Source organism: Armigeres subalbatus, chromosome 2 (genome assembly GCF_024139115.2).
Source record: "Armigeres subalbatus isolate Guangzhou_Male chromosome 2, GZ_Asu_2, whole genome shotgun sequence".
NCBI classification, from domain to species: Eukaryota; Metazoa; Arthropoda; class Insecta; order Diptera; family Culicidae; genus Armigeres; species Armigeres subalbatus.
In genome coordinates, this window is record NC_085140.1 from 383,952,134 (window position 1) to 383,974,638 (window position 22,505).

At 39.6% G+C, this 22,505-nt stretch overlaps 1 protein-coding gene across 1 annotated transcript in view; it reads left to right on the forward strand.

Moving 5' to 3' along the window:
* Positions 1-370: 370 nt before the first annotated feature.
* LOC134217322 (paired box pox-neuro protein-like) overlaps positions 371-22,505 on the forward strand; it is a 156,497-nt gene continuing 134,362 nt past the window's right edge. The window contains exon 1 of the mRNA XM_062696071.1: positions 371-860. The gene's annotated coding sequence lies outside the window, so the exon portion shown is untranslated. The remainder of the gene's footprint in view (positions 861-22,505) is intronic.

A 22,505-nucleotide genomic window follows, 5' to 3' on the forward strand; every position in this document is an offset into this window, starting at 1 on the left:
GCCGCTCCGCATCGCCATGAACCGTAGCGTGGCAGAACCACGTGCGTGCGACCAGCCCAGCCGGGTGCTACTCTATTTGTTATGCTACACGCCTCGCGCACTCGCACAACCATCGTCATCTCGCTTCAGCGTTCGGTCCCGCTTATGCTTATTTCAGTCGCACTGGCTGCGCCACGTTCCACCATCCGAGGGCATAGAGCGTTGCGATGGATGTTTGGATCGAAGGGGATGGTCGCGCTCTGCCTTCTCTCCGCTGCTTTTTTTTCTCACTGTCCTTATGTCATGGATGTTTCGCCTGCCTACTGACTGCCTACTGTGACTGTGGCAGCAGCCAGCAGCGTGTGTTGTTTACCGTCCTTGCCATGTGCCATGTGCTTGGTTCGCTCTAGGTTCGGTTTCCAGTCGAGATTGTGAAACGGAACGTTTCGTTCGTTTTCCGCCGCTCGTCCGTGTCAATGCGTCAATACTGTTTGTAACGTGGGCAAAATACGGGCAATCGGAGCCTGCCGTGTGAGGGCTTGTGGAGTTGCCGTGTAAAGTGCATTCTACGATAGGATCATCTTCGGTGCATCTCGGTGTGATTGAGAGGATTTATGATCCTTGCTTGAATGATTGCAGTTAAGTGTCGGTGAGATTGAAAGAAAATCAGAAACGAAACTGTGATTGTGAAGTGTTTCGTAAAGGATAATGATTCAACATTTTTTTACTGAAGAATGAAGCTGTTTAAAATCTATGATGAGGATCACAGTTAAACTGAAAGTTCTATAAAGGAGTTCATCATAAAACGGTGCATTGGTGATAGTTTTAAACATCAGTTTTACGATTACAAAATTAGCTGAAAGGGCATCCAGCAGAAGCAAGTAAGTTGAGTTTTGGTTTTGATTCTAACTACCTATGTTTTATAATTTTGGGAGTTTGTTTTTTTTAGTTAGTTGTTTTTTGTGTTTACATTAATCTATCGGCGATAGCTTATATTTGCCTGCAATAATAATTTTTTGATGAATAAATTAATATACATATGAGATGGATCTCAAGTAGCCTTGCTAGCAAAAGCGTAGGATTGCCAATTCGGAGATGGCTAGTTCGATTCTCGGTCTGGTCTAGGATGTTTTCGGATTGGAAACTTTCTCGACACCTTGGGCATAGTGTATCCATTGTACTTGTCACACAAGATACATACTCATGCAATGGCGGGCATAGACAAGCTTTAAATTAATATATGAGGAAATGCTGTAATATCTATTCAGTCTGTACGACCAATGGTCGAAGACGGTGTCCCTATCTTTTTAAACAACGATCTGTTAGGCAGAGTAGTAGAAAGAATATCGGTGGATTTTTATCATACAATAAATTACGAACACTTTGAAACGTGTTATCAACAAACCACTAAATGATCGAAGTCAAATGACTAAATGATTGAAGTCATACTTGGTTAATCAAATCAACTTTTAACAACGAAAATAATATCTAAAGAGAACTCTCTCTTACATAATTTTCTATATCTCCATGCTTTCTCTAACTATAAATTCGGCTTAGAATCATCATACCTATTTTTTTTTAATGTTGAATATTTAAAAATTATCAAAATGCTTTTTTAAACGTTTTCAAAAACAACACAATTAAGTAAATTTTCAATGTAAAGGCATTTGTGAAATTTTGGTTTTCAAAATGGTTATTCCTATTTTCTTTAAGATAGTAAAAAGTTTATGCCTAGTTTGAAAATTGCCTAACTTCTATTTTATGTATACAAACTGCGGAATCAAATAATGGTAAGGTTACGGATGGTGTTATCGGCAGGATCCAATTCCCGGCACAGTCTCAAAAAGCTTGTTTGGAAACAATATTTTGAGGATACCATAGTTTGTTTTTTTTTTCGCTCTATTACTATTCGCTCTAAATACTATTTTGGCCATAAATTTTGATCCCATAGTCCGTGAGTGACCAATTTTCACTAGGAAACAATGGGAAAGCATTCCCCGTCGAATGCAACTTGTTGCAAGTAAATCGGTCAACGCTTTGTTCCAAAAAGTGTGTGTATAATGACTAGACATGCCCAAAGAACAAAAATATTAAATAAACTCATTATTTCGAACAATTATGTCAAACTAATTATAAAAACTGCCTTAAAACGTTATTAAAATAAGTTAAGGGACAAGTAAAACGATATTGAATGATTTATCAATAAAATGAGGGTGCCCATAACCGAACCAATAAAGGTGCCCACAACCGAATTTCGCAGCCTTTTTGGAACGAGAAGAAAAAAAAATTCGCGCTGAAATTTTGATGGCAATCGACATTGATGATGATGATGATGATACTACCATCTATTGTAGCAAGGCACCTGCCGATAGCACTGGCCATATCTGGAAAACGATTTGATCATGATTATACTACTGTTTGTATTTCATCAAACTCCTGTATGAAGGGCCAAAATGGGTGGGGTGGTTCCATAAGCAAAGACACTTATGCGAATCCACGGGATGAATAGAGAATCTCCTTCCAGAAGTAAGTTCGTACACACAATAATATAATTTAGCCCTCGTTTCCCAGATTGACCCAATAGATGGGGAGAAGAGCCCGCCCTTTATCCACGAGATGTTAACAATAGGAAGTTGGCGATTCCACTCTTCCTATCCAAGTCGCTTCAATCGGGTGCCCTGATGGTTTTTTTTGTATGGTATTCAATCATATAGTTTCAATATAATTACGTAAGTATATAATGGAATTCTCTCACCAAGTTCTAATTCGTATGTCCTGGATGAGGGAGGACCTTTCCTCAACACCAGCTAGTTTTAGATTTATGCTGTCTTCCGAGTTGGAAAACCAATAGTTCGTCAAAAAATGTCCTGGCTTAAATCAGGGAATATTCTTGTTCAAAGATCGAAAAATAGGGTTCTTTGATTTCTGAACTGATCAGTGCAATGATTGGTGGGGTATTTTCCTTACAGTCCGACCCTACGTCGCACTGGCTCCGGCAATGTGATTCCACCTAGCGCCCGAACCTTGCCGGACGTATCTCGACCTCCGGATGGTGTTTACATCAAATGACAGCATACAGAAACATACATCCAAAAAACAGAGGGGGCGACGATTTCTTCGCCGTTGACGTCGTTTCGTTGTCAAGGAAATTATTTTCGACTGCTTATTTAAACGCCACAAATTTTCCCCTAAATTCGCAACCGGGTGATTTCGTCAAACCTGCGTAGACATTGGAACTTCACATAGCACAATGCAGAAAATAGCACTTGAGATCGAGATTCATCTGTCGCAAATCAGATAACAATCGCACTTTTCTACGGAACCGCTTCTTCCTTCACTGAAAACTGAAATTTTCACTCCCTTTTCTTTCAGTTCAAAGAATCACTCTTCTTTGTCGTTGCCTACTAGGATCAAATAAATTTTTTTTTTTTGATGGCACTCGACATTGGGCCTCAAAATAGATTAAATTTACTGTGTAAATACGCATTAGAACTCACTTTTTGAATTGAATCCTTTAATTTATGACACTTTGAAAAGGCCAAAAAAACTTTCGTGTTGTTTTTTTTGTACGAAAAATTTATTTGTTTCTAGTTCAAAGTAGAGATGTCCATCCGGTTTGATATTGAGCTCAAAACATCATGCTATTATAGCAAACAAATGACGGTTGTCATAATGATAGCATCTCTTATCTGTCAAAAGATACATAGGGGTGCCCATAACCGAACGGTGCCTACAACCGAACCTCCTCAACTACGAATGCAAAAATGGTACCTTGGCTTAGAAACCTCGCAGTTAATAACTGTTGAAGTGTTAAATGAACACTAAACTGCGAGGCGGCAATGTCCCAGTGGAGAATATAATGCCAAAAAGAAGAAGAAGAAGAAGAAGAAGAAGATAACTATCAGATAGTGGGACATGGACTAACGCACTCGTGGTAACTCGAGGTTAAAGGGTTTACCTAATTCTAGGATGGACAGGGTGAGGAATTGGATCTTGAGGTTTTCAGCAGCTCATCCGAGACTTTGACGTCTTGCAGAGCTCGAGTTATGGTACGGCAGGAAGCATCTTCCGGATGGTCAGATCTTCATGGTGCATATAAGGTGCATGATAGAGACAAAAAAAAGCTCAGAGAGAAAAAATACAAAAGTATTAGAGTTTGATGTCGGATGAGCTAAGAACAGTCCAAAAGAAAGGCTCTTTTTATTTACTTTCTCCTTCGTTTTTAACAAAGCTATACTAACATTTACATAGGATTCTTCAGCACCAGATCAACATCACTTTTGTGTCTTTAAATAAAAGGTATCATGTATAAAAGAGCTCGAGTGGAAACAGGGAAACGTATAGGATTCTTCAGCCAATGAATAAATTAAGCGTCCGTTGTGTTGTAAGTTTCAAAGTCGACTGATGTCTTTTTATTCGTTCTCTCATCGTGACCCTATCGGTTTGGAACGCATGTGAACCCGTCACATGTGATCATGTATGGAAGACAACACAAAGTGTTTGAAGAGTACAGGTACATGACAGTCCTTACCCCTTTAGGAGTTGAAATTATACATAAAAATCAGAGCTGACATTTGTCAGATGCTCTTAACACAAAGCATAGTTTGAAAAATTCCGACAATCGGTTGCACTTCTGTTTGGGAAATACGTGAGTTATTCATTCACTTAATACATCTTTTCGGGAGAAACGTAAAACTTTCACAATTAGATCAACAACATGAATTTGTATTGTTTAAATGGCTTTCATTATTCAAAAACTAAAAGATGCTTTTTTCGCAGTCTTGATGACGTAGAGTAAAGTAACAAAATTCAAATAACCACCAGCAGCACCAGGTTCCAACATAATTGTCGGGTTACTTTACGTTCTGCAGATTTAATTTACTTCGATTGCAAAATGTTCGAAATCCATCGAATATTAACGTCAAAGCTTATCTAAACAAAGTTATGTCTGATGAAAAATTGATGCTTCCTTTGCTGTTGCTGCATTCTTAACAAAGCTGTAGTTCGTCGGATCGATGACCCAGCTCCTGTAGTTCTGCCGTGGGGAGTACGCTTTTTCTCACTGGTAGAATTTAGAGTTCGACGCAAATATGCTGTGTGGGTTCGATTCCCCAACAAAACTGAGAGCTGGATGTCTCCGTGTAACGCACTGTCCGTTGTATAATGCTAAATGTCAAGCACAATCCCGCAGATGGCTATTCTCTTACAGCTGTGCAACCGATTGTCGGAATTTTTCAAAGTCGACTGATGTCTTTTTATTCGTTCTCTTATCGTGACCCTATCGGTTTGGAACGCATGTGAACCCGTCACATGTGATCATGTATGGAAGACAACACAAAGTGTTTGAAGAGTACAGGTACATGACAATCACGATCTCCCAAAACACCGCGTACTTCCCTGGAGGGTTTACCTCGAGCCACAAGAGTATCCTGATGCAGAATTATGGCGCAAATCTATGTCGTTTTGTTTGAAATAGTTTAACAACTCTTTTTTTAATTGAATGATAGGGTACAAATTTTGCTAATGTACCTACATAAGTTTTGATTCAGAGGGAAATAGAAAAATCTGTCATTATGTCTGTTTACATTTAGGATATGTAGACAGACATTTTTCGCAAATTTATTCAAGAATGATTGGAGAAGATCAGATCATCTGAAAAAGCACCAAATGTAGAAGGCACCATTGCAAGTGTTGGATTTCAGCTTGTTTTACTCACCCCTGCAAAAAAGAACCATTGTGTTCGATGGTAAATAAGTGAGAAAGGCGTTTCTTGTCGATGGGGGCTGATTTTTCGATTCTGTTTTTCGCACTTGTACCAGATTACAATCAGCTTGTTTTCTTGGCTTGTTATAGTTGTGAGAGATTTATGGTTCTCTTTTATCGTTTATCATTAACAATAAAGAGTGAATTCTGCAAACTATGATAATTTCTAAATAGAATAGGAAATGCCTTCGGTTTGGTGAACGTTTCTAAAAGCACATCTGTCCGTTGTGTCAGGGCTTTTTTCAGGGATTTTTTTTAGTAAATCTATGTTGGCCTAAAATGAAAATCTGTATTGTCTGTATTTGAGGAAAAACTTTATTTTTATTTAAAAAATGAAAATTGTTCTGATGCTAGTCATAAGAAGACGAGTTCGTACAATTTCACTTAAATTACACCACTTGATTGTACTTTTGACAGATACGTATTTCGACCTCAATAGTAAGGCCGTCTTAAGTGTCTCATACTTGACTCGACTTACAAGACACTTAAAATGATCTTACTGTTGAGGTCGAAATAATTATCTGTCAGAGGTAAAATCAAGTGGTGGAATTGTACGACAAGTAAAGAAAGTACGACCATTAGAATCACCGTAGGTTTTCTTTTGTTCTCTTTCGTAAATTAACAGTAAATTAACGTTCAATACATACAGCAATGGACACTCCTGCGTGTGTAAACAATGAATTCCCTCCAAATTGATTTTAAACACTTTTTGGAGCTATCGGAGGGGAGGGGGTCCGTAGAGTAGTTGTCTACACGTCCGACTCTAAATCAGATGGTCATGGGTTCGATTCCCACCCCCTCCACACCCTTTAATATAAAGGGATTATAGTTATTATGACTGTAAACGAGTGGAAAAGTTTACGGACGTAAAATCAAACAAATACTCACCATTGTAAGACTCATTTAAGAAACATCAAAACATGTCGATAAAGAAGAGTGCAAACAATGATTGTAAACTCCACCTATAAAGTAGAGATAGGTGGACATATGGCCTGCGATGCCGGTCCAATTAGGTGGGTGTGTGCACAAAAGAAAGCACCACCCAAAACAAAAATAAGAAGAAGAAGAAGGAGCTATCTGATACGAGCCAGTCTAGGGCTGGAAGTCTCCTTAATAAAGATACAAAAAAAAACTTTTTAGAGGGAAATGATATTTTGGGAAATGATTCGTTCTAGCATGAAAAACTCAGACGTGATGCATTCCTTTAAACTCGCAAAAGAGTTAGTTCGCGAGGGAGCGCTCAATGATTGAGATTTATGAATGACTAGCAGACCCGACAAACTTCGTTTCGCCTAAAATTGATTTATTCTCTGATTAATTCTCGAGTTATGATGAAATTGATATTTCATTTGTATGGGAACCTCCCTATCCAAAGGAGGTGCATACAAATTTTCACACCAATCGGTTCAGTAGTTTCGGAGTCTATGAGGTTCAGACAGACAGAAATTCATTTTTATGTATATAGATTTTACCAACAATGCTTAACCTTCTGTTTGTGCTAAAAAAACTTACATTGTGTGTGCTTTGGAGTCACAATATCGGCCAATTTCAGACTTTTTGGGCTGTTTCGAAAGATAATTCTATCATCTTCTCAATTATAACTGCTAACAAGCGTCGCTTCTTGGAAGAAGTACTTAACTACTCAGTATTGTAGTCGTTTTGTAGTCTTAGACATCCTGAACAATTTTGCCGAATACAACTTGGGTTTAGGTACGAAGGATCTCAAGCCAGAGCGATATTTCACAAAAGCAAAAATATTACAAGCGCACTAGCGCCGGCTATATGTAAAATTCCGAATTATTTTTTCAATCACAAGACAGTTCAATCCCACCAGACGACCTTTGCTAAAGACATCATCTTTACAAATTACAATAAGAATATTTACATTGTAGAAAATTCCATATATCGGAATATCTTGAGTAGCATAAAATAATGTTTTATATATTCCACAACTTAGCGGCGAAGCTCTAAACCAATCAATGACTCATGTCTAAGCAAAAACCTTCCTGCATAACCTTTTGGAAAAGATGCATTCCAAAATGGGTAGGATCTCAGATAGTGTAAGTAAAATAAGCATGAAAATCACTGTTTTTGTACCCTTTTTTTACGGAAACTTCTCCCCGCTAGGTAAAAATTATTAACAAAATTAGACAGACAAAAGGTTCAAAGTAAATTAAAAAAAAAATCATAAACCGAATATTAACGACGTCAATCGTCTAGACGCATATGCTATTGAGTGTGGGTTCGATTCCCGCCACGGTAAGGAGGAAACTTTTTGTGATCGGAAAATTCCCTACTGATCCTGGGTGTATGTGTCCTGTCCGTTGTCTCATGCTTGGTGTTAAGTGTTCAGTCTGTACAGCCTCTGGTCGAAGACAGTGTATTTGTCTTTTTTAGTCGGAAGGACATTTATTCGAATGGACATTTAGTCAAATGGACATTTAGTAGAATGGAAATTTTGTTGTGTGTATAAACAATCTCGAATAGTTTTCAGTTAAGCTAAAGATTCGCCGGGCCCCAAACACTTACAACAATTGAATGCGCGCTTGATTGAACACTTGCACAAGTAAGCATCATAGACGACGTTCACGCTACCGCAAAAATTGATCATCATTGTATTGGCAGCTGACACCAAGTTTCAGGGGGCCGTTCATGAAACTTTGATCGATTTGAAGCTGCAATCCAAACTTATCTTCTGTGGTTATGATTTTTATTTCCGGTAGGTGAAATAATTCAAGCCCTCGAGTCTGTTCAAGCTGCTGTAGAACTACTATGTCGACGTGGCAATTTTCAAGTAAAGCCACCGAAATTGCCGCCGTTGCGATGCTCTCAAAGCACGAATTCAAGAGACGATCAGATTACGCTGATTTGTTTGCTTTTCTGAATCTTCTTGCCGAAAAATAATTGATCAGACATGATTTTGGCATTTTCATCAAGACATCCATTTTTGATTGCAAGTGGACGAGATCTTGAAGCGTCTAATCATTTGTGCATCAGAGCAGAATGCGTAGGCAATGACCACATCTGACGACCGGTGCATAGAAGATATTTCTATGGACGTTGATGCCTGCGGTATATAATTCGGGCCTGGTGGCCTCACAACTGGATCTCAAACAACGAGCTCCATCGTCGTTGTCACCAGAGGCCGATAGCAACAGAAATTCGGGATCGGAAATGGGGCTGGGTCGGTCACACTCTACGTAGTGGCGGAAACGAAATCTGTAAACAAGCATTAGACTGGAACCCAGCGGGACATCGCAGTAGAGGCAGACCCAGAGGCTCATGGCGGCGAAACCTCAATAAAGAAATAAAAGAAGTCGACCGAAATCTAACCTGGCAACAGGTTAAAGCGATAGCCGGGCAACGCTCAGGATGGAGATCTTTCAAGTCGGCCCTTTGCACCACCGGAAGTGTACAGGATCCATAAGTAAAGTTGAAGCCAGGATCTTTGCAAGCAATTCGTAAAGAATTCTCCTACTATGAATCTAAAGGGATTAAGGCCAAGTACTTGAGACTGATTTCGACGCTCTTGCATTTATTCGTCCAACTTCGATTGAACCAGAGAGGGCATTCTCAGCAGCTGGCAAAATTGTCAACAAAATCCGATGCGGATGATGAATTGTTCAGTATATTATGTTTACTTAAATTTGACTTTGCCCAGCTCAACAAGCAATGGTTTTTACACTTGAAGTTTATCCATAAATATTGGTTTTCACCCAAAAGTTCAAACCAAAGTTTTTTTTATTTCTGAAATTTTCACAAATACCGGTTTTTTACCGGTATTACGGGTATTGACTCCACCAAATACCGAATACCGGTATTTGTCAAAAATGGCCAATACCGACCACCCTAGTTGGGTGCGGTAAGATGTGCGGCTATAAAGCAAGTCCATGCAAATGGCTGGATTCAAAATGCAAAAATGGTAACTTGGCTTAGAAACCTCGCAGTTAACAAATGCGGATGTGCTTAATGAATACTGCTAGGCGCAACTTTTCGAGTTTGGAATGTAATGCCAATAAGAAAAAGAAGAAGATTATGTTAAATCAGCAGGGGAAGAAAGGAATACAAAAGCAAAAAAGGTTTTTCGCCTCAACAAATGGACACTTCGGGTAACCCTGGACGACTACAGAAAAGTTGAAAACATACACTGCCCATAACTGCATAACTGTCCTATGTATTATACTCGCATCCAAATATACATTCGACAAAATGTACCATTCGAACAAATGTCTATTCGATGTAATGTCCTTTCGACCAAACGTCATACGACCAAGTGCACGAAGGTTCTTCATTCTCAAATCTGCTTTCGACTAAATGTTAATTCGACCAAATGTCCATTCGACGTAATGTCCTTTCGACCAAATGTCATTCGACTAAGTGCCATTGGACGAAATGTTGTTCAAAGAAATTGTAGAGATTCGTGAATATATCGTGAATGTGTTAACGAAATGTTTCTACAAAACACAAAACTTTTAGGCGATTTGTGCAACTCTTCTTAGTATGCCTTATCGTACGGAAAGGCAGCACTTACAAATTGAGCATGTAGTGCCTACACTTTCTCATCCCACTCTGATTGTTTCAGAATGCATAAAACATTCTTACCGAGTCGAGAGATAATGAAAATATTGATTGTCTTAAAGTTCAACATATCCCTGCACAGTAGCCTTTCTAAAGCACTGTCTACCTATCAAGAGGTGGATTTGACTTATATTTGTTTTCCAAGCGACGCACCATTCAGCAATCCTTTCCGATCTTCGAACCCAGATAACCAAGTGTCTTTACGACGACCTGTTACTAAAGCTAGGTCTAAGTGTCATCATCAAGCCCGTTCAGTTTTCATCGCTGGATCCCGTTTTACTCTATTCAGCTTTTTTCCCCTCTTCTGGTCTTTAATGGTCGAACATTGAGATCCACTTACACCGCTCCGGTGTATGTTGCTCCCGGTCATCACCGCGCCACCGCCGACCTCAGAGTCGTTCTCGTCGGTGCTTGAGATGACGTTGTTTTCTGTGTTTAATTTGACGAAAGAAAGATTTTTGTATCGCGATAAGAGCAAACTAACAAACCAAATGAGGTGCAGAACATAAAGGGGACGACCAGAATGGCCGTAGGATGCGACGGAGAGAAAGGAAACGCTTCTGAAGCGCCCCTGGAGATCGAGATCGCAGCTTCACCGAGAAGGAAGAAATGACTGATCGCTACCTTTCTGCAAAATGTTCTAATAAAAAGAATGTGTTCTAATATAAAATTTGAGTATGGGTCACATATTTTAAGAAGTGGTCAATTCAATCAAGAGGTTTTAAAGAGAAAATGGAAACACTTTAGTAGCTTAATTATTTTTTGTAATTAAAATCGATTTGAATGTCAGGTTACAGCTCCTTAAATTTATAACGTACGTACACAGTACCCATATCAATAACAATCTAAAACTAAAAATTAGAGCCCAAATGGCTTTGTTCCTCATGTTGTGTTTTTTTTTCAGCGATAACCATGCATGATTGCAATTGAAAGTTGAAATAATTCCTTTTGGGAATATTATTGAAATTGGAGCATGCAACAAATACCCTTTTATCTTTATAATAATTTGAAGCTGGATTTGAAATTATAATTAATGTATTACAATCAGTATCATTTCCTTCTGCTCGGGCAGAACTGATTTGCCTACCCCAATACTGTGACGCGACGCAGCGAGGGCATTTGTCGACGACTGCCAACCCAAGCTTCCGCAAAGCGGTCAGTCTCCGTCCGCCTGTAGTCAATTTTAATTTATAAAATTTCCTGCTAAGCTATAATCTTTTACGGACTGACATGTTGATTCCCTAAATCAATAAATTTCGAGTGAATAAAATTTTATCTAATCTTTATTGTTCATCCTGTATGCTCATCATTCTGGCAAACACTTGGGCACTGTTCAACCCTTGGTTCCCGCTGACAAATTTGGCGGTGGTTGCCTGTCTTGGGAGTCGGAGGAGAAAACAACTGATATATCAAGATTTGACGGCTTCTGATCTTGTCTGCTTCTCTTTGTGGTTTATATCCCGCGCTTAGCATGGAGAGCAGCATAGGAGGAGACTAACACGACTCACTCACCAACTGGCTTTCTTATCGGCTCATTAATAGACAATAATTGTTTGTTTAAATTTCCATAAAGGCATTTATCATATTATGATGGGGAACCGTGCTGGGCGCTAATCAGGTGACTTGTCAACGCAGATGAATTAATAGAAAGCTAATGTGGGGAAGTTGTTGGACACACACGACGTTACAACCAGCGCCAGCGGATGCGATGGCGCTACTGGTTGAAATAGGTTGAAGTTGACTTCCTTTAAGTTATTAGAGAACAAGAAATATGAATGAGATAGTAATAGTGCTGCTGGCGATGATTGACAATTAGAAATATGATTAATCCACCTAGTGATGATAATGCCTTCGACAGCCATAGAAAAACGAAATTTGTGGGCGATAAAATACAGACACATATCGTTAAGCGGTTGGCTCATTTAGACGAATTAAGCAATTAAGGTGATATTTGCAGTGCATTCTTTTTATTGGCGTTTATATTGCATTGCTTTTTTATTCTATTAATTACGGATATCATCTAAATGTTTATTTGATTAAACATTAGAAACCAAGGTCATAGAATTGTGTCATGCAATTCTGTGACCGTTGTTCGACAAAGAATGAGTTCTAAATACTCATACAGTTATTATACTCTGATTCACTGTTGCAAGCTGATCAGCGACCAAAACGAAGCTTCAACTTAAAAGTTTGACCAGATCACAAACCATCGTAACGACCAGTCAACCTCAACCAAACCAGACTACAGCGCGGGCTACCGAGGGCAATTTGCATAATTATGTACGTGTAAACTGCCCTTGTATTATGCTAATCCAGACGTTATACTTTTCGGGTGGCGTTTGCTCTCTACCGCGCCGTCACTTACCCTGTGACGTTGTTAGTTTCGGGGTATGTGGTTAAAAGTTGCATTTTTGAGAGTGGAGTATAGGACGGCCGCGCCGCCAGCATGGTGGTTTCACTTTCGGTTTCATCACGGATTATCCTTAGGCGATGAACATGAACGAAAAATTCATCTTCGTGCTTGGAAGGATTGCTGGGGCGGTAAGGACGAAGTATGTAAATCGCATATTATCTCCGCTTGCTGTCGGTAGGTAATCCTCGTTGTTGGTAGTTAGTTAGCATGGGTTTGTGTAGTCTGAACGGTGTGAAAAAGGAGTCGATTTGTGGATACGGTTCGGTTTAGTTCAGCATACAATCTTACAACACGTATGTTACAAGTTCGAAATGTTTTATGATTGACGAGTACGCATAACCAAGAAAATCCCATTTTCGTAAGCGATAGAAGTACAGGCATGTCAGTGGAATGCTGCTGACGATTTAAGCCTCAGAAGCTCAACGAAAAAGAGGTGAAACAAATTCCTACACCAAATCGATTCAAATATGCTTCCAATATTTATGGTTTCGCTTCACGCGTTTGAGCGTTCTAGCTTTTCGAGTTCACCAGAGCTACGTTGTATAACGTGGAAGGGCTATTCGGCCCACATCACGCCCCAACGAAATAAATCGTTTATGCGGGAATTCAGCGCACCAATCTGTGCATTTTAAGTGATTTATCGGCGAGAATGTTGGCGTTTTGGTCGCGTTAAGGGTTGTGATCTAACACGAAAGGAGGAGGAATGTCACTTCTGAGTTATAATCTTGATCCGTTAGGTGTAAAAGAATGGAGTGCTACGTGCATTCGAACAGTTTTCGTACCGTTCGGAATGGGAACATGTTTTGATCTTCCAAAGCGTTTAGAATAAAACGGCCTTTTTGCACGCTACTTGAAATTATGAATGATTTTCGACAGGTGCGGTGTTGCTTTCTTGTGGACTGCATTTTAAGTGCCGAATTAGAACGATTGAATATGTGGATAGCAGGGGAGGGCAGTTTTACAGGAATGTATTTTAGTTATGATAATTTCTTATTTAATTCATGGTGTTGATTTGAATGCTTGACTGAATGCTTAACAAACGTTATGTTTTTACATAATAATTCGTGAGGTAAAACATAAACATTTACTATAAATGTATATGTGTCATCACGTTTTTAGTTTCCTAGAAATAACGTTTTCTGGGAATTGTCATTTTCTCGTGAAAATGAAATTCCAGAAAAATACTGTTTTTTTTTAAAAATGTCATTCTAAGGGGTGAATGTAATTTTCGGGAAAATGTCACTTTCGAGGAAATGTTGTTTTCACCCGAAGAATTCGGAGAAGATTCTGTTCGCCCTGAAACACCAAACGCCCGAAATGACCATTTGTTCGAATGGACGATTGACTCAAATGCACAATCCGTCCATAATAAGATTTGAAGAAGAATCACCTTATATGAAAAAAAAAGTTAAGCACAAAGTTGTTTGACATGATAAAAAAGGATTAATGTCTTTTTTTTTTTTTTTTTTTTTTTTTTTTAAATTTTTAATATGCACGCATTAAAGCACAAAAGTTTATGAATTCTTCTATTGAAGCACTAATTATTCCCAAAAGTACGAAGAGTGATATAAATCCTTCTTACCGTTCTTACCATTATAATAAGTAGCTTGGCATAACCTCATCTTTGTGAATGGGACCCCAACCGGTTCTACCGAGTGACACTATGCCTCTTATAACAGATGGATGTCAAATGTTCCACGGATCCGGGGAATGGAACCGAGGGCGCATTTTCTTGCCTAGTAGAGTTCCTTCCAATGATATGATAACTATTCAATGATACATAATTGATGTTTTTAGTTTAGTAAGTGCGTCTGATACCACTCCTCTTCATGTCAATCAGCTGTTGCGAATCCCCTCGAAGCTTTCACGTGATGCAGCTTCCCGAGTAAAACAACTAATAACAGATGGCCGTCCCTCGGTAGGACCGGTCGGGATTCTGTTTAGAAAGCTCAGGTCATGTGCAAGCTACTTTCCAGCTGAAGTCAGATTTGGTGTCCACCACTCATTCGCTGTCCGAAATCATGAATCCCCGAGAAAACCGCATATCTACTAACGTCCATCATGGCCAAAATGAAAACTAATTTGTTTGTATTGTAAAATTTTTAATTGTTTTTAAAGCCTATTCTAAAATAATCATGGGAGAAATATTTGAACAAGAAGGCATTCACTCTTATCTTATTTTACTGGTATTATTTATTATTTAATCAGACGGTATATAAGAGTCTTCTCCATTCGGCTCGGTCCATGGCTACACGTCGCCAACCACGCAGTCTACGGAGGGTCCGCACATCATCTTCCACCTGATCTATCCACCTTGCCCGCTGCGCACCTCGCCTTCTTGTGCCCGTCGGATCGTTGTCGAGAACCATTTCAACCGGGTTAATGTCCGAGATTCTGGCTACGTGCCCGGCCCGGTCCTATTTTCGCGGTGTGAACGATGGATGGTTCTCCCAGCAGCTGATGCAACTCATGGTTCATTCGCCTCCTCCACGTACCATCCGTCATCTGCACCCCACCATAGATGGTACGCAGCACTTCCCTTTCGAAAACTCCAAGTGCGCGTTGGTCCTCCACGAGCATCGTCCAGGTCTCGTGTATGTAGAGGACTACCGGTCTAATGAGCGTTTTGTAGATAGTCAGTTTGGTACGGCGGCCATCTCTATTCGATCGAAGTGTCTTGCGGAGTCCAAAGTACGTATGATTTCCAGCCGCTATGCGTCTCCGAATTTCTCTGCTGGTATCATTTTCGGCAGTCACCAGTGAGCCCAAGTACACAAATTCTTCTACCACCTCGATTTTGTCACCATCGATGCAAACTCGCGGTGGGTGGCTCACATGCATTGTCTTCTCTTGAATCCCTTGCTATCATGTACTTCGTCTTCGACGTGTTGATGATTAGTCCGATCCGCTTAGCTTCCCTCTTCAGTATGATGTAGGCTTCCTCCATCTTCTCAAAGTTACGTGCCATAATATCTATGTCACCGGCAAAGCCAAATAGCTGGACGGACGTATTGAAAATTGTACCACTCGTGTTAATCCCTGCTCTTCGTATTACTCCTTCCAAAGCGATGTTGAATAGCAGACACCATCACCTTGCCGTAACCCTCTGCGCGTTTCGAAGGTACTCGAGAATGCCCCTGAAACTCGAACTACGCACAACACCCGATCCATCGTCGCTTTGATCAACCATGTCAGTTTATCCGGAAACCCGTGTTCGTGCATTGGCTGCCATAGCTGGTCCCGATCGATTGTATCAATGCGGTTTTGTATTCGTTGTATTCGCGGCATTCCTGCAGTACTTGGCGAATGGTGAACACCTGGTCCGTGGTGGAGCGTTCGCTTATAAAACCCGCCTGTTACTGCCCCACGAACTCCCTTGCAATTGGTGCTAGTCGATGCCATAAAATTTGAGTACCTTGTAGGGGCGTTCATCAATGTGATTGCGCCGTAGTTGCTACAATCCAGCTTGTCGCCCTTTTTGTAGATGGGACACACGACACCTTCCATCCACTCCTGCGGCAAAACTTCCTCCTCCCAAATCTTGGTAATGACCCAGTGCAGCGCTCTAGCTAGTGCCTCAGTGCTAGTGTTTGAATAGCTCTCCTGGTAGTTGGTCAACCCCAGGGGCTTTGTTGCTCCTCAGCCGGCCAATCTCCTCCTGGATTTCCTGGAGATCCGGAGCCGGTAGAATTATATCCTGCCCGCGTTCTCCCAGGACCATCACCATACCGCCATCTTCGTCTGCCACATTGCCATTCAGGTGTTCTTCGTAGTGCTGCCGCCACCTTTGGATCACCTCACGCTCGTTCGTAATAAGGTTCCCGTTTATGTCCTTACACATATGAGGCTGTGGCACGTGGCCCTTAAGTGAACGGTTCAACTTCTCATAGAAGTTTCGTGTGTTATTAGCGCGGTACAGTTGCTCCGTCTCTTCACGGTCTCGATCTTCCTGCAGGCATTTTTTCCTCCGGGAAATCGAGTTTTGTGTGTTCTGCGCCCGTTTTTATCGTGCCTCGTTCGCCCTCGTGCGGTTTTGCAGCAATCTTGTCCATGCTGCATTCTTCTCTTCCACTAACTGCTTACTTGTGCCGTCATACAAGTCGTTTCTCTGATCCGGGGGCACGGTGCCGCTGCTACTAAGATGAAATAAATCAATATCAAATTTTCAAAAAGACTTCTGCTTTTGTAAACAAATGAATCATTTGTTTGAGATACTGCATATATCCATTTTACACACGCTTAAAGTCATTCACACAATTTTGTGTTTCGTTCACACAAAACAGGCCTAACCTGGAACAACACATATTATGTGTAACTGCCATGTTACTCATTTTAGTGTAATTGACGGTTAACGATTTTTGATGAGTTCATTTCACACAGTGAGAGAGCGGTCGGAAAACGGACCTAACCTCAATTATATTTTTTCATGTAAATTGAAAATTATCGCAACATTTTTATACTATTTCAGAGGAGTCCCCATTTGTTTCGATATGACCAAACTAAAGTGCGATATTTACAAACATATATATTCGCACATTTTAGTTGTATCGTATCGAAACATAACGAAAATCCACAGAAAAAGTCATTTTCGTTGCGGTGCATGCCGGACGCGACCGCCATCATGGCGTTCAAAATGGACTTGACGGTTCGAAGCAAAGTTTCTTACACATATTAACCCTCTCCCGCCCATGGTGTCTGTGGTGCACCATCAAATTTTGCACCTTTTAACCTTCATCGAATTGTTACAACAACAAAAGGAATATTTGACACATATTTATGGTTCCATTAGACTGCAAATATAATCAATTACAAATAGTGAAACTTTTGAAAACAAACAATTAACTATTGATTTACAATCAAAATTTTTTTTTCGTTGTCCACTAATTTTGGCTATGCCAAATAACTTTTTGATGATTCCTTCCTATATTGAAATCTTTGGAAAAATTTGTGGGCGGGAAAGGGTTAAAGGAATAAAAGACATTACACAACGACTGTGCATGTCTTACACATAATTTTCACACAGATTGCTATTCTCTCGTGTCATCGTCGTCATGTGTGAAAATTATTCATGCGATGTGTAATTTACTTTAAGCGTGCACAATTTCAAAAAAAATATTAGTAAACTGTTTTTGAACAAATTGGCAAATTGGCTCTCATAAATTTAACATTCAAGAGGTAGAAAGCATTGGAACTCATACAGTATGCCGTGTACTAATTATGTTTTTTTTATCAACAATCAAATGCCAATTCAATTTTACTGTGTTCTCGGAAAATGTTTAAGTTGCTTTTGTCTTTTTGATGTTTAATAAGAGATTATAATTTTTTTTTAAAGTGGATCTCGACTTAACTTATTTTACGATGCCCCAGAAGGTGGAAGACATTTATTTATTTGCTGCAAAAATAATCATTGAATCGAGGCATACTTGATGAATTCCAATGTTTTCTACCTCTTGAACTCTTGAATGTGAAAAAACTCACGCCGCCACAACCGAGCTCAAAAGTCTGGATAGTTTTTGGCAAAACTCAACACTCTGGGGCACTTTCAATGCGAAAACTGGAAGCAGTACTCCATAATTGCTCTTCAAAGTACGTACAATACAGCCCTAGCAGCACACATATTCCACACAGGTTACTGTAACTCATTTGTGACCAGATTTAGTCGTAATCAAGTTGCTGCAACTAGATTTGCCTGACTTGTGCTGCTCGGGACATAACTCGAAATATGAAAATGTTTAGGGACGACGTTTTAAAATTATCACTCAAAAAATAAAACTTTCATATTTTTGCGATTTGTTTTTTTCAAATTCCATGGATATTATTCGGGCATGTGTTGTGGATATGGTTGGGAGGACTCACGACCATACTTCTTTTTACAACAATATGCCAGATTTTCAAGGGTTTTTCTAATTTCTTTTTCTTTATATACATAAAAATGAATTTCTGTCTGTCTGAACCTTATAGACTCGGAATCTATTGAACCGATCGGTGTGAAAATTTGTATGCAGAGGTTTGTGGGGCCAGGAAAGGTTCTTAAGATGGTTTGAGACCCCTCCCTGCTTTGGAAAGTGGGGCTTCAATACAAATGAAACTGAAACTCAAGAACAAATCAGAGAATAAATCAATTTTAGGCGAAACGAAGTTCGTCGGGTCTGCTAGTACAAGCTGTGTACAAGTGGCGACATGTGCCGCATTTGACAGGTCTCCTGCTCGTTTGGATCGCGATTTTGTATGGGAATGACAGAAGAATCTTGTTTCAATTCTGACAGTGTCGCCACTTTTTATTACATACACTCTGGCTGGCAGGTGGGAGTCTTTGAGTTCAAGGTCGACCATCTCGGTGCATGGAATCTGTCTCGACGTTCCCGTGCTCGCTCACGGGGCGGAGACGCATCGGATATAGGGTATAGCAAGCGGGGCAAGCCCAAGGGCCTGGCTATACCCGTACCTGCACCTCTTCCTTTTCTCACCCTCCCTCCTTATCACCTTTCTCTCCCGTTTTCATTATCCCCAAGTAGACGAAAATAGCTCAATAATATCAAATGTTGATAAGATAGCAAAATGAGATATGGACATGATTGATATAAGAGATAAAAATCAGGCGACAATATCAATATTTTGCACTAAAATATCATGAGGATGTCAAGATATGTTAATTGTAATAAGTGATCGATATCAAGTGCCATTAGTTTGCTCTTATCCATAGCATATCTTGATATGTAAATGATATTTCGGTGCAAATTTTTGATATTGTGGCCTGTTCTTTTATCTCTTATATCAATCAAGTCCATATCATGTTTTGTTATTCTGTTCATAGCTTCTGCCCGGGTCCCTTTTCCAGTTTGGCAACTTCTACGGAGTATGATTGTCAGTGATACGCATGTTGAAATGTTTGTAATTTGTAAAGACTTTTTTTCAAAATGACAGTTTTTTCCAGTGTTTGTATTAATTAGTTTTAATTACATTTACAATTGAAATATATTTTTATTGAGAATGGATACAATGCTTTTTTTCTTCTTGTGTAAATTTGACTGAGTCATAAAAACACTTTAATTTTTTCTAAGAAATCCTAGCATGCTATTATTTTAATTTGTTGGTAACAGTTGATACAAAAAGTTTTATGAGTTGCAGTAAAAAACATTGAAAAATCGATAAATTCGAGTTTTTTTAAATAATTCTTTGATATTTTTAAAATAAGCATTACTTTTGATATATTGTGAATTTCGACCTGGGTCTTTGTCAGGTGAAACTTCATACTTTTTACCTTTGCTTTGTGCTTTGCAATCAAAATGTCAAAAACGAAATTTTTTGACTTGTGCCAGTATTGCACGAAACCGTCGATATGTAGTTTCTCAAACAAACGAACAAATTTTCATACATCGCTTATCCAGCTAATTTTTACAAGCAAATTCACAAAAATTCAGAACCACGACGGGATTCGAACCCAAAACGTTTTGGAATTTTTAGAGCGTCCACTATAACCATTAGACCGGTTCACCATTTTCAAAAGTACTCCAGATTCAAATTGCCACCCTCCAATTCAATGGGTATTTTTCTGGTTTTTAGGCATTTTTTCAGCTATATCTACTAAAAAGTCATAGAATAAGCCCTCTAAACATCCTAGTATCAATGGCACAGTGGTAGATAATAATCTAAAGAAGCTATTCACGACTAATGCTTCTAATATGTGGAGTTAAATCGATGCATTCAGACGACATTTCTATGAAAAAGTCTAAAAAATCTCGTTTGATGCACCTCTTAATCTCCATGGATTTGGCTGAAAATTGATCAATTTCGTTTGAATCTGAGATGATTGTATAGCTTTGGTATTTGCCGAGAAGTTGTCCACACCACCATGAATTTCCGCTTATAATCGGTTGTCATGCCCTCCAATCCTTCGAGTTTGCTTTGAAGAATTGCTTTGCTGCAAGAAATTTGACATTTTTTTATAACAGCGTGGACTTCGACTTTTCCCGCAGTTTATTATTATGTTATCAAACACAAAAACAACTGCAAGTATTTGCTGAAAATACTGTCTTTCAGGACAAGATTCAGACTTAAACTTGTATGTCTTACCCGACAGACGTTTTTAAATCGTTCCAGCTTGTTCTGCGTTCATTTGTTCGTGTTTTTTTTAAGTCTCAGTTCACAACCATGGTCAAATCGACGAGAGTGCTTTCGTCGTATATACTTTCAAAGCATATCTGCTTCCGATTATACAAATTGGATAAGTAACCACTCCAACCCTTGGAATTGGTAATGTCAAGCCATTTTGCCAATTGTAATTAATGTAATTTGTCAAAATGTCGGAATCTTTTGTTTCACAAGACGGAATAACACTGCATATGCACAACACCATAACAAATAGTATATTTGAGTGCCAACTATTGGTTGGGCTGCCAGTTGTAGTGTTGCGTAATATGCAAATGACCTATGAACGTCGATGATCGAACCTTCGCCCAGTGACATTCAATTTAATCAATTAAACCGTTTCACTATAATTGTCACGATCTTGGTCGGGGCGCACCAGCTAGATTAAATCGAAATAACGAACCTCTTTTAGTAAACCCTGCCCGCACATGAAAACCGTACAGTCTAACACTCTTTGTCAATAAAACTCAATAATCTCAAGCTTTACATCCAGATCTCGATTGGTTTACCCATGCCTACCAAATGGCCCCATCATGCTAAAACGTTCACTGAGCATATGTGTCGTTTATATTAATAAGGTGCTAAACCGGCTCGGCGTGCATTTCTCCCCTGTTTGATTTCCACTCTGCTACCAATCAACGGTGGGACCCAGCAGCGTGTCCCCCGGTGTGAGTTTCTAAACAAACAACCAATCACGTACGGGCGTTCGTCGACTGGTTCTACGCGCGTGAGACTCACTCGCGTGTAAAGCTTTTGTGTCAAACCATGGACGATCGGTTTGTTCGGTGCGCTGCATTTTCACCGATTGCCCACGTTGCTGCTGGCTCGCATAGAATCTATACTTGTGAGTAAGTTCCCAAGAGAGGGTTCTCTTATAGCATGCACGCAGTCAGTGGCAGCCTCAATCAATCTACGAAAAGGTCGGCAAAAACTAGTCCTTTCCAAACGGCGCTGTTAATAAATATTAATGTATTCAAAGAGTGATTTGTAATAAACACTTGTTTAGGCGCGTTTCGATATGCGCGACTTTTCGCCCGGCTAGTCCCGGGCTGGGACTGGTGGTCGTGGTCATCGCTGACGTCGCCGTCATGAACATCGCAATGGTGATGAGAAGACCACGACTTTGGCTGCTGATGAGATGTCGTGATGGCGTTCGCGATTCGCGCTGAGAAGCGCATACACATTATGGTCAGCTACCACGGTGTACAGTGGCGGGTTTCACCCGAGAAGGTAGGAAACAATCTAATGAACTTTCAAGGGCATGAATGAATATAAATCAATGAATGAATAAATAGAAAAATAGGCAAATTAATAAATGAATACATAAATAAAAATATTTATAAAAATAAAAATGTTGAACTCTAATAACCAAACGTTTATTTTGACTACTATTGATCAATCGTAGGCTCGAATACTAAAAAAGCAACATTTTTTTCAATATACTTAAATGAACCGTTGTAATGCGTAAGTTAAGATCCGTCCGAAGAAGATACAGCAACGGGGATTGCTGGCAGGAAATATCCGCCCTCTCCTAGTGGTTCTCAGAAAAGCAGATCGATTGTAGAGGTGGTACAGTCTTTATTCAACAACAAATAACTTTTTTTTTTCAAAAATTAGTTTATGA